The sequence below is a fragment of the Humulus lupulus genome, chromosome 2 (assembly GCF_963169125.1).
Source record: "Humulus lupulus chromosome 2, drHumLupu1.1, whole genome shotgun sequence".
In the NCBI taxonomy this organism is placed as follows: Eukaryota; Viridiplantae; Streptophyta; class Magnoliopsida; order Rosales; family Cannabaceae; genus Humulus; species Humulus lupulus.
In genome coordinates, this window is record NC_084794.1 from 23,429,595 (window position 1) to 23,441,483 (window position 11,889).

The following is an 11,889-nucleotide window of genomic DNA, read 5'->3' on the forward strand; positions in this document are numbered from 1 at the left end:
ATTTTCAATTGATGGAAAAATATAAGTTTTTAATCATTTTAATAAAATACTTATTAATTTTTAATTTAAAATTGTTAATTTGAGAAAGAATAAGAATAAGAAAAAGAAAATAATTTAAAATTTTAAAAAATAATTAAAAACTTATATTTTCTTTATACTTTCTTATTATTTATCAAAATAATAAAAAAATAGGTATAAAATTGCAACATTTTAAAACTATTGGGTATATTTATCGCTAAAAAAAAGTTCGGGAATGAAAAGACAATATTTTGAAGACATTAAATATATTTACCGCTAAAAAAAAGATTAAGTGTAAAAGTACATTATTTTAAAACATAATATATTTTAACCGCAATTTACTCTAAAAAAATAAATTAAATACCATATATTATTTTAGTCATATTAAAATTTTATTATATTCTTTTCCTATTTTCATAACTCCCAACTAATTAAACTTATTCTATTGATGGCCAAATCCTAACTAACCAGTTTTAAGTCAACATTAACTTGTTAACCAGTTTTAAAACTGGTTTTCCAGTGTTAACTTGTTTTTTAAGTTTTAAGTTAACCAGTTTTAAGTTTGAATAGGAAAAGAACAAGTTTTAAGTCTATTGGTGGCCAAATCCTAACTAACCCGGTAGGTTTTATTAATAATAAAAATATTTATGAAAAAGTGATTAAGCTACATTAAGATTCGGAATATTCCTTTTTAGTGGGATTTAAATTCTATTTATAAGCTTTTTTTATTTGTATTGGTTTCTAATTAAGCAAATAACCAACGGTTAGAAACAAAACACAACTTAAAACAAAGTGTATAAATAAGACCGACCATAATAATATTGCTTGAAACCACACCAGAGAATCAAAGTGGGAAATCTATTTTTAAAAGGTAAAAAAACAAAAATCAAATTAAAAAATAAAATCATAATGTGTTCAAGTTGCATGGTGATATAATTATATCAAACAGACCCCAAATCAGCATTCGACAACAAAAATAAATAAATAAATAAAAAAGAGAAGGCAAGTAGCATGTGAGAGACTGAAAAAACAGTGTCTTTTTGGTACGCTTTTTGTGCACTTTCTGGCGTGGTATTTAATATTTATTTATTTCATTTTTATTTATTAAAATTAGATAAATATTATAATAAAGTACGTGGCGAAGAGGGCTCGCATTTTCTAGGCACTCACTACACTACTACCCCTACCCTTACTATTTTCACTTAAAAGCACACACACTCTCTCTCTCTCTCTTTCTCTCTAGCTATGGCATATTCCTTAGAATGTTCTTTCCATCCCTTCCAGATTTGTTATTATTTTTTATTTTTTTTGTAAAAAACAAAAACAATTTTAATTTTAATGAGTATTATTCCATGCAATGTTGGCTCTTTATATTTTGTCAGTTTAACTTGGAAAGTATTGGGTGTGGTAGGGCACTTGGGTGTTAGGGAGGGCCCCACTCTCTTTTGGATTTGAGGCAAAGATTCGTTCGTTGTTGGCTGGTATTGGGTAATTGGTAGGGCGAGGCTGAGTCAGATCTGGATATGCAAATTTGACGAGGAGAGTATTTGTGGTGAGGCCGCACCGTAACATTTCCTTTCCAAACCACAACAAAGTGCAAAACTAACGCCCCATTTAAAGAGATTGGATCCCACGCTCCTCATCTTTTTATTTTATTTTATAAATAAATCTTACTTAACAATTATACCTAAATAAACTATCCTTATCCAAAATTATAATTCAAGAGATAATGCCTAAGGGTACCTATAAGTAAATGGAATTCAAATAAAATTGCCACCTCTAACTATAACTTGTTCTCATTTTTATTTTATTTTATCTTAAGTGTCAAAATCATTTGCTTCATTTGGTATTTAAGATAAAATAAAATAAAAATGAGAACAAGTTATAGTTAGAGGTGGCAATTTTATTTGAATTCCATTTACTTATAGGTACCCTTAGGCATTATCTCTTGAATTATAATTTTGGATAAGGTGAGAGTACAGATCTGGGTAAGTATATAGGTGTACCCTACCATACATTACTTAATTATATAATATATATATATATTCTTATAATTATTCTATATGTTCAACATAATATTCAATTTAAAATTTTGAAACTATATCAAAAATAATTTATTTTTAGAATCAATTATTGTATTTTTTGTGGCAAAATGAATTATTATATTAATATATGTAATATGTATAAAAAATATATAAAAAAGTGTAAAATAAATTAAAAGATATATACAAATATTAATATATCTTTTAAATATAATTAGATTGACATGCAATTACAGTATATATATATATTAGTATATCTTTTTAAATTATAATGTATGTGCTGAAAATTGCATACTTAATCTAAATTTATAAAATTAAATACACGACTACAATGGGGCATGCTTTTTGCCCCTACCTAGGGATGTCTTCATTTTTTTAAAAATTATAATCAAATTTTTTATATGATAGTGTACATTATAATTACTAAGACATTCCACTAAGATTTTAAAAAATTATTAATTTACGACACCAAAAACAAGCTTCAAAATAACTTATTTCATGCGTGTATAAAATAGGCTTCAAAACAACTTATTTATTATTTTCAACACTGTAAATTATTTAGAATTTCCCAAAAACTTATAGGGATTTTAAATAACTACATTGTACATCATCATATAATTTTTTTTTAATTGTAATCTATCCATATACTGAAAATACGAAAACATGTTGTTTTTAAGCATGTTTTATATGCGAGTGAAACAAATTATTTTGAAGTCTTTTTCGGCACCGTAAATTATTTGGAATGTCCTGAAAATTGATGGGATATCTACAATGTATACCTTCATATAAAAAAAAATTGGGTTATAATTTCTTCACGCACTAAAAACAGAAACTCCCTTACCGGTGGGGACAAAAGGCATGCCCCTATTGTAGAATTTTCCATTGATATAAATATATATATATATATATATATATATATTACATATTACATATAAGGGGAAATTCTATAGAATGGAGTGCCAATTTAGCCCCTACCGGTAGGGGCGTCTCTATTTTCGACATGTAGATAAATTATAACCCAATTTTTTATATGACAGTGTATATTATAGTTATAGCAGACATCTTACCAACTTTTGGAAAATTTGAATAATTTAAGATGTCCAAAACAAGGTTCAAATAGTCAATTTACATGTGTGCTTTTATATATATAAGCGTGCAACTAACCATTTTGAATTTTAGTTTTTGGCATTGTAAAGTATTTAGAATTTTTTTAAAATGAATGGGGTGACTACTATATCTACAATATACATCATCATATATAAAAAATTAGGTTATAATTTTTAGGACAATTCTTTTATAGGGGCTTCACTTTAAGCTATACCGGTGGGGCTCTCAGTGTTTCTCAACCCGTGAACAGTTTTCGACGCAATTTTTTTTATGACCGTGTATATTGTAGCTATTTAAAGTATCCTGCAAATTTTCAGAAAATTCTGAATAGTTTACAGTACCAAAAACTAGGTTCAAACATGTTGTTTTCCAGGCGCATAAAAAAAAATTAGTCACGCGTGCAACAACATGTTTGAACTTAGTTTTCGGTACTGCAAACTATTCGGAATTTTCTGAAAATTTGCAGGATGCTCTAAATAGCTACAATATACACGGTCATAAAAAAAATCGCGCCGAAAATTATTCACGGGTCGAGAACACTAAGAGCTCCATCGGTAGGGCTTAAAGTGAAGCCCCTATAAGAGAATTCCCCATAATATTTATACATACCAAAAACATGAATGTCCCTACCGGTAGGGACTAAATTGACACCCTCACTACTAAAGAATTTCCCTTTATATAAGTTAAATATATATATATAATGTATCTTATTAGTATATATGATATCTCATATATTAAATTATTATTAATTTTATAGGTATAAATACTTAATTGTTTATTCTAATGATAATCTAATTCGTACTTAATTTTATAAATATAAGTGTTATTAGTGTTCACTATCCCTAATACTTAATTACTTATATGACCTTTTTGGTAATATCATAGTTTATTTAATTTTATAATAATAATGATCATTTTTAAAAGAGAATTACTATGGCCCAATGGTGCATTCCAAAACTGTTTTTGGTGCAATCCAATATCGGGTCCCACATATTTGAATTTAAAAAATATTATAGGTTATGGCTAACCAACTATATGTTGTCATCTCATGTGGTATTAAGCACCTTAAGGTGTCAAATATCAACACTCATTGTAAAAATGAATAAGGTATAATTACTTTGTACTCGTTAGGATGATCATGTATACTACCCTTAAAAAATAGGGATATTTACATAATACACCAAATTACATAAAAAAAAATTCATTTATATGGCAAGGCATGCTTTTTTTTCTTCTTCATTTTTATGTTTTTACTATTTTTCTTTCAATTTTACGATTTTCATGAGACTGGGCTACGTTGAGATACCGAAGATGGCAACGATACTGGAGATCACACTCTATGTGAATGGTCGTCGCTGACTTCCTCGTCCTTTATCGGCTGGATGGACAGCTTCTTCATCATCACCGGAGTCGACTTCATAAATATGGGCGAGTAGACATAATAAAATGTCTAATGAATATTAAATGTTGATTTTGAATTCTAAGGCCAAGTTTCTGTTTTCAATAAAGAGTGTGTATAAAGCTTTAATTGATAATGGAGATGATGCTTCTCTCATTCGTGCCTACAACCAAGAATAACAATGGGTTGTTACTCCATCAAGACTACTGTGTATATATTTATATATATATATATATGGGAATTTTTATATAGGGGCTTCATTTTAAGTCCTACCGGTAAGGTTCTCAGTGTTCTCAACCCTTGAACAGTTTTCAGCGCGATTTTTTTTATGACCGTGTATATTGTAGCTATTTAGAGCATTCTGCAAATTTTCAAAAAATTTTGAATAGTTTACAATACCGAAAACTAGGTTCAAACATGTTATTGCACGCGTGACTAATTTTTTTTATGCGCGTGGAAAACAACATGTTTGAACCTAGCTTTCGGTACTGTAAACTATTCGGAATTTTTTGAAAATTTGCAGAATGCTCTAAATAGCTACAATATACACGGTCATAAATAAAAGTCGCGCGCCGAAAACTATTCACGGGTCGAGAAACACTGAGAGCCCTACCGATAGGGCTTAAAGTGAAGCTCCTATAAAAGAATTGTCCTATATATATATGTGAGTGTATAATATAAGCAAAGTCTCAGGTGCATCCCTTGGTTTTTTGGCTCAGGAAGTATTTTTGGCGAATTTCTTTCTTATGACCGTATACATTGTATTATTTAAAGCATCCTACAAATTTTCAGAAAATTCCAAATAATTTACAGTGCCGAAAATAAGGTTCAAACATGTTACCTTCCACACACATAAAAAAAATTAGTAACGCGTGCAACAACTATTTTGAACCTAGTTTTCAGCATTGTAAATTATTCAGAATTTTCTGAAAATTTGCACGATGCTCTAAATAACAACAATGTACACGGTCACTAAAAATAAATTCGCCGAAAATACTTCTCGAGCCAAAAATACCAAGGGGTGCACCGGTATGCACATTTTTGGAGGGTGTACGAGAGAATTCCCATTATATATATGTTGGTACTAAGTTGAAAGTTTTATCCATAAGCTCTAATATGTTAAGTAATTTTTTTTATCTCATATTCATATATATATATATATATATATAAATGTGTGTGATAGAATTGTGAACCAGTTGGAAAAGACATAAAAGAGTAATTTCATGTGATGATATATTTAAAAAGGCTAACATATATAATCACTGGGAAATTCTTCACTGCATCCCCCAAAAAGGGGCACACAGGTGCACTCTCATGGTGTTTTTGGCTTGGGAAGTATTTTCAGAAAACTTTTTTTATGACCGTATACATTGTAGTTATTTAGAGCATCCTGCAAATTTTTAGAAAATTTCGATTAATTTACAGTGCCGAAAACTAGTTCAAAACAAGTTGTTGCACGCGTGACTAATTTTTTTATGCACGTGGAATGTAACATGTTTGAACCTTATTTTCAACATTGTAAATTATTCATAATTTTATGAAAATTTACAGAATACTCTAAATAACTACAATATACATGGTTATAAAAAAGAAATTCGCTGAAAATACTCCCCGAACCAAAAAAACTCAGGGGGTACACAGCTATGCCTCTTTTAGGGGGTGCGCCCGAGAACTTTCCTATAATCACCTTTATTGTTGCTAAATGTGTTATTTTTGTTGTGCCACTAGTAGTTATTATCTTCAAAGGTAACTAATTATTTTTTTTATATCTTTTTTGTAGCTACATATGCTAGTTTTTGTTATGACACATTGAGGTATCATGTTGTTTATTATTTAGAATAGTTGGACTGATTTTAAGATTAAATAAACTATATTAGTATGTGTTGTCTTGTAGGTGGTTTTTAGTTATTTTGTGCTTTATTTTGGGGTACTTTGGGTATTTATACTTTTTAAAATTAATTTTGGTGTATTTTGTTTTTTTAAGATTGCTGTTGCTATTGCTTGCTGTTGTGTTTTATTTTTATTTTTTTAGTTTGAGTTGATGTAATGGGTATAAGCTTAGTTGTTTTGGGTATGGTCTTAGTTTTTTTTTTTTTTTTTGTATTTGTTTGGTTATTTTGAGATATTTTTTGAATTTATTTTGACACATTTTAGAATGCAACAATAAGTTTTTTGATGTTGTTTTTTAGTTTATTTTGTGTTGATGAAATGGGTTAATGTTTAATTAATTTTTCAACAATGTATTGTTGTAGGGTTGCTATCTAGTTGATTTTAAGTTTCTTTTTTAATACTGTATTTTTGTGGGGTTAATGTCTAGTTAAGACTGTATTTTTGTAATTATGAAACTTTAAAATCGTATTTTTGAAAATTTGAGTTAGTAAAACTGGAAAAAAAATTAGAGGTTGTAAAAATGTAAAAAAACCCCTAAAAAATAATAAAATAGAATATAAATATTTTTTTATTATTAATTTTAGAATAGAGTCTAGAATAGACATACCTTATTCATAACCTATCCATTCTCATCCTTAATTCTCTTCCTTTTAACATTAATCATCTACATCTCACATTATTATACAGACAAAAATGGTAACAAGATTACGTACCATTATTATTGTACTTGGCCTTTTGAGAATTTTCTTCGGATCATGTCATTCTCGCTGATATTTTAGAGTATTAAACTTTTTAAATTTTTTAAAATTATTTTCTTTTTTGTAATTAAACAAAATAGAAACTTAAATAATAGAAGTGAAATAATAATATATATATATATTTATATATATATATATATTTGACCAAATAGCAGCTAAAATGTTCACTATTTTTAAAATATTGATATATTCAATATTTTTATAATATTGTACTTTTATATTAAATTTTTTTGTAGACCTATCAAATATTTTCACAATGTTGCACTTTTATATTCATTTTTTTTAACAGTGGTTATACCCAATATCTTGATGTAGAGTTGATCTATTTTTATTATGTATAAAAAATTAAATATAAAAGTATAACATTTTGAAAATATTAAGTATGCTTACCACAAAATAAAAGTATTAAAAGTAAAACACTTTGAAAATATTATGTATATTTACAGTAAATAAAATTGAGTATAAAAATACAATATTTTAAAAATATTAAGTGTTTTAGTTGCTATTTATTTTAAATATTTTTTTATAATTTTTTTAAATAGGATAATAAAATAAATCTTAATAAGCAAATATTAAAAAAAAAAAAAAATTAAGGGTGAGCGGCACCGTCACTTTGCCTTCGCCCTTGGTCAAAGCCATATTTGAGATATACATGCTATGTTATTTTTGCAAAATGTTACACTATCTAGAATAAGTTTTCGAAGAATTAGAGAGTTCCCTATTAGTCAATCTCGAAAGTTATTTAAATCACCAAGATATGAAGTACCACAGACATTGAACAATTTTCAAGGGAATTTTGTTCTTTGAAATTGTCCCATTGAATGTATTCATTTATGTAGACATAGCATTTATGAGTAATGTTACGTACACCCAAAATGCGTACCTAAATATTACACATAAGAATGTGGCATATTAGTTTAGCCAATCACAATTATTAAAACTGAGACTTATTGTTTTAAAAAACACTGCCGCATCACTGTGTGTAATATTTTGGTGCTGATTTTGGGTGCACATATCATTATTCAACATTTATATATATACTAGGTACAAATAATGTGCATGTTTTGTTTAGTTTCATTTAAAAAAAATTATTAATTATTTATATTAAGTTTTTATGATTATTATATCAATTTTAAATAAATAAATAATATTTATATAAAAGAATGATATAAACATACTAAAATAAAAATTAAATCAAAACATTGTTTATGGATTCTTTTTTATAAAAAAAAATGATAACTTTTTAGATAAAAAATAACTTATTTAAGCTAAAAAAATATTCAATATATTATTCAAAGTACACCTCAATGATTGGAGAGGCTTGTTTATGCTAGATATAAGATAAATAATATTTTAATTTCTTATGTAGTTACATATTCATACTGTTATACCTGATTTTCAAGGTAAACAATTTTGCTCGAGAAATCAGATCGGGAAATAAGTTATCATTTCGAATCAACAACAAAAAATCAGCTCGACAAGTCTGTTGTCATCCTAGCTCAGAGGGTTGAGTATAACAGCTCAGAAACGCGTCAGAAGAATCATAAAGGATAAAGAATTGATATTTGAATAACAGATCTATTTTTTTTATATGAAACTGATTAGATACTTTGTTTTCTAGAATCTATTTTGTATTTGAAATAGATATTTTGTAACCTCTATTAAAATCGTGGGAGGAGAATCGGATACCATTACTATAAATAGACTCGCAATATTCATTTATTTTTCATGCACAATTAGAGTATTCAAATTCTGGGGAATTTCTTTCTAAGATTAGAACACTCAATAAAAGTGACTCATGGATGTAGGTAGATTTTAACTGCTGAACCTAAAAATCATGTGTTTTTATTCTAATAATCGTTTAATTCTCTTTATTTTTGGTTGATGAAAAAATTGTGTCAACACATACTATTTGTATACACTATAATGTAGGGGTGTTCATTGGTCGGTTTGGTCGGGTTATAACATATTTTAATCAATCCAATGTAAAAATTGGGTTGCAAAAATCAAACTCTAACCCGTCAAATTAAGAAAAAAAAAGTTTAACCTGTCCAATGTTATAGGCGGTCTGGTCAGGTTAACCCGCCCAAACTAATCTTAAGAATTTTTTTAAAAAAAATGTTCAAATAATTAGATTCAACAAACTAAAAGTATAATATACATCTTCCAAACTTAGATATATTATTCTAAATTGAAACTATAAAACATTATTCTAAATTCATTCTTAAAAAATTTAAAATAATATTTAATAGATTCATTTAGGTTATTTGGGAGAGTTGATATAATTCTCAAACCGCCCAATATAATAATTGGGAGGTTTGAATTTTTATCGGATTATTTGGGTTGCATTTTTTGTCAGTTTTTTCAGTTTATTCAAGTTGGGCGATTTGCAAAAACTTTTGCACTACCCTATTATAATGTATTTTTATTATTTGTTGTTATTTAATATGAATATATATATATATATATTTATGTAAGTTAGATTAAGTAATAAAAATATAAAAAAATTCTTTTTAAATATAAATGATAATTTTTTTAATAAAAATTAAGATTATGTATTATATATTATTGTAATAATGATATTTTATAACATTATATAATTATTAAAAATATATTTTTATATTAAATATTATTATAATAATGATATTTTATAATATTTAACTATATATTAATATAATTATTAAATATTATTATAATAATATTTCATAATATTTGAATTTAAAATAATTAGATAGTTTATTTTGATTTTTTTTAAAATTTCAGTCGGTAACTAAATCCCCACCTAAAAAAATGTATGACAAAATCCTCATTTAAATTAAAATATAATAAATTATCTAATTATTACAAAAATCACACCAAAAACAAATATATAACAAAATCTCCATTTTAGATTAAAATATAATAAAATTAAACCATGAAAACAAAAGTACCTTTATCAAAATATAGGTCTCAAATTAATAATTTAGACAAAAATTGAAAATAATTAATTTTCTATTATATGAATATATTTACTAACAAAATCCATTAAAAAAAACTCATTTATGTTTCATATTTGATATGAAGTTTGACTAATGTTTTTTTAACATTGACTAGATCTTGACTCAAGAAAAAAATGTTTATAAATTGAAATCTAAATATCAGTTTTTTTTTAATAAAAAAATTCCACACAAGTTATTCAAATCAATCAAATAATAAGAGTTTTTGTTCTTGTTATCACATAACACAAAAATATTATACAAAACTACCACACCACCTATACATATCACCTTCAACAATTAAATTTTGCTAAAATTTATTCCTTTTATTAAAAAAAAATTGAAAGAAAACGAAGGTAGAAGGAAGCTAGTTCAGCTTTGAAAATGAAAATTTGAAACTTTATCACATAATATAAAAAAAAAAAGGACAAATAGCCCCCTATTTTTGTTGAGAATTCCCCTTTACCTTATCACTTTTGCATTGTTGTTCACTTACTCCATTTTATACAAAAATAAAAATTAATTGTTTTTTAAAGAGACAAAAAGTTTTCCACTATGGTTTTTTTAATAAATAAAAAAAAAATTATAAATATATATATTTATAGGACAATTCTCATATAGGGGCTTCACTTTAAGCCCTACTAGTGAGACTCTCCAGTGTTCTCGACTCGTGAATAGTTTTCGGCACGACTTTTTTTATGACCGTGTATATTGTAGTTGTTTAGAGCATCCTGCAAATTTTCAGAAAATTCCGAATAGTTTACAGTACTGAAAACTAGGTTCAAGCATGTTGCTTTCCACGCGCATAAAAAAAATTAGTCATACATGCAACAACATGTTTGAACTTAGTTTTCGGTACTGTAAACTATTCAGAATTTTCAAAAAAATTACAGAATGCTCTAAATAGCTACAATATGCACGGTTAAAAAGAAAATCGCGCCGAAAATTGTTCACGAGTCGAGAACACTGAGAGCCCTACCTGTAGGGCTTAAAGTGAAGCCTCTATAGGAGAATTGTCCTATATTTATATATGTGTTGCCCTTTGTTTGTATTATTCTAAAAAATTTACCAATCTAATTTTTTATTTTTTTCATTTCTTCTTAACTATAAATATAAGTATATATTTTATAAATTAATATATTATATTTTTCTTCTAAATTATTAGTGAGTTTATATATATTAATTAAAATATTATATATTAGTAAAAAAAATTAATCACACATGTTAAAATAATACACTTATATAGTTTTAAAAAATTATTGACACATGTTATATATATATATATTATTTGTTATACCCAAATTTCGAAATCAACACAAATGAGTCTCGAAATGTAGGCTCGTAAAGTGTAAACTCGAAAATGTTAAGTAAGGGCTCATCACTTGTATAAATTAACATGTTTTCTGATTTGTTCCTATTGGCCACCGAGCACCAGCTAAGATGGTTCGAGCTTAAGCATCAAGCTCGAAAGGATGGATCCCCTCCAAAGTATATGAAAGCAATTCGAACCTTCATCGCAAGCTCGAACAGGTTGATCTCCGAGGGTTAAGCTCGATGAAATTGCTGGCTAAGGATGAGGTTAACCAGGATGGCGAGCTCGTGATGTTAGTTGATCTCGAAAGTATGTTCAAAGTCGATAGTCCAGTTTGAACATGGTTGTTGTTAGGAAATCCTTATTTCTTGGGAATTTGTTGTAATCT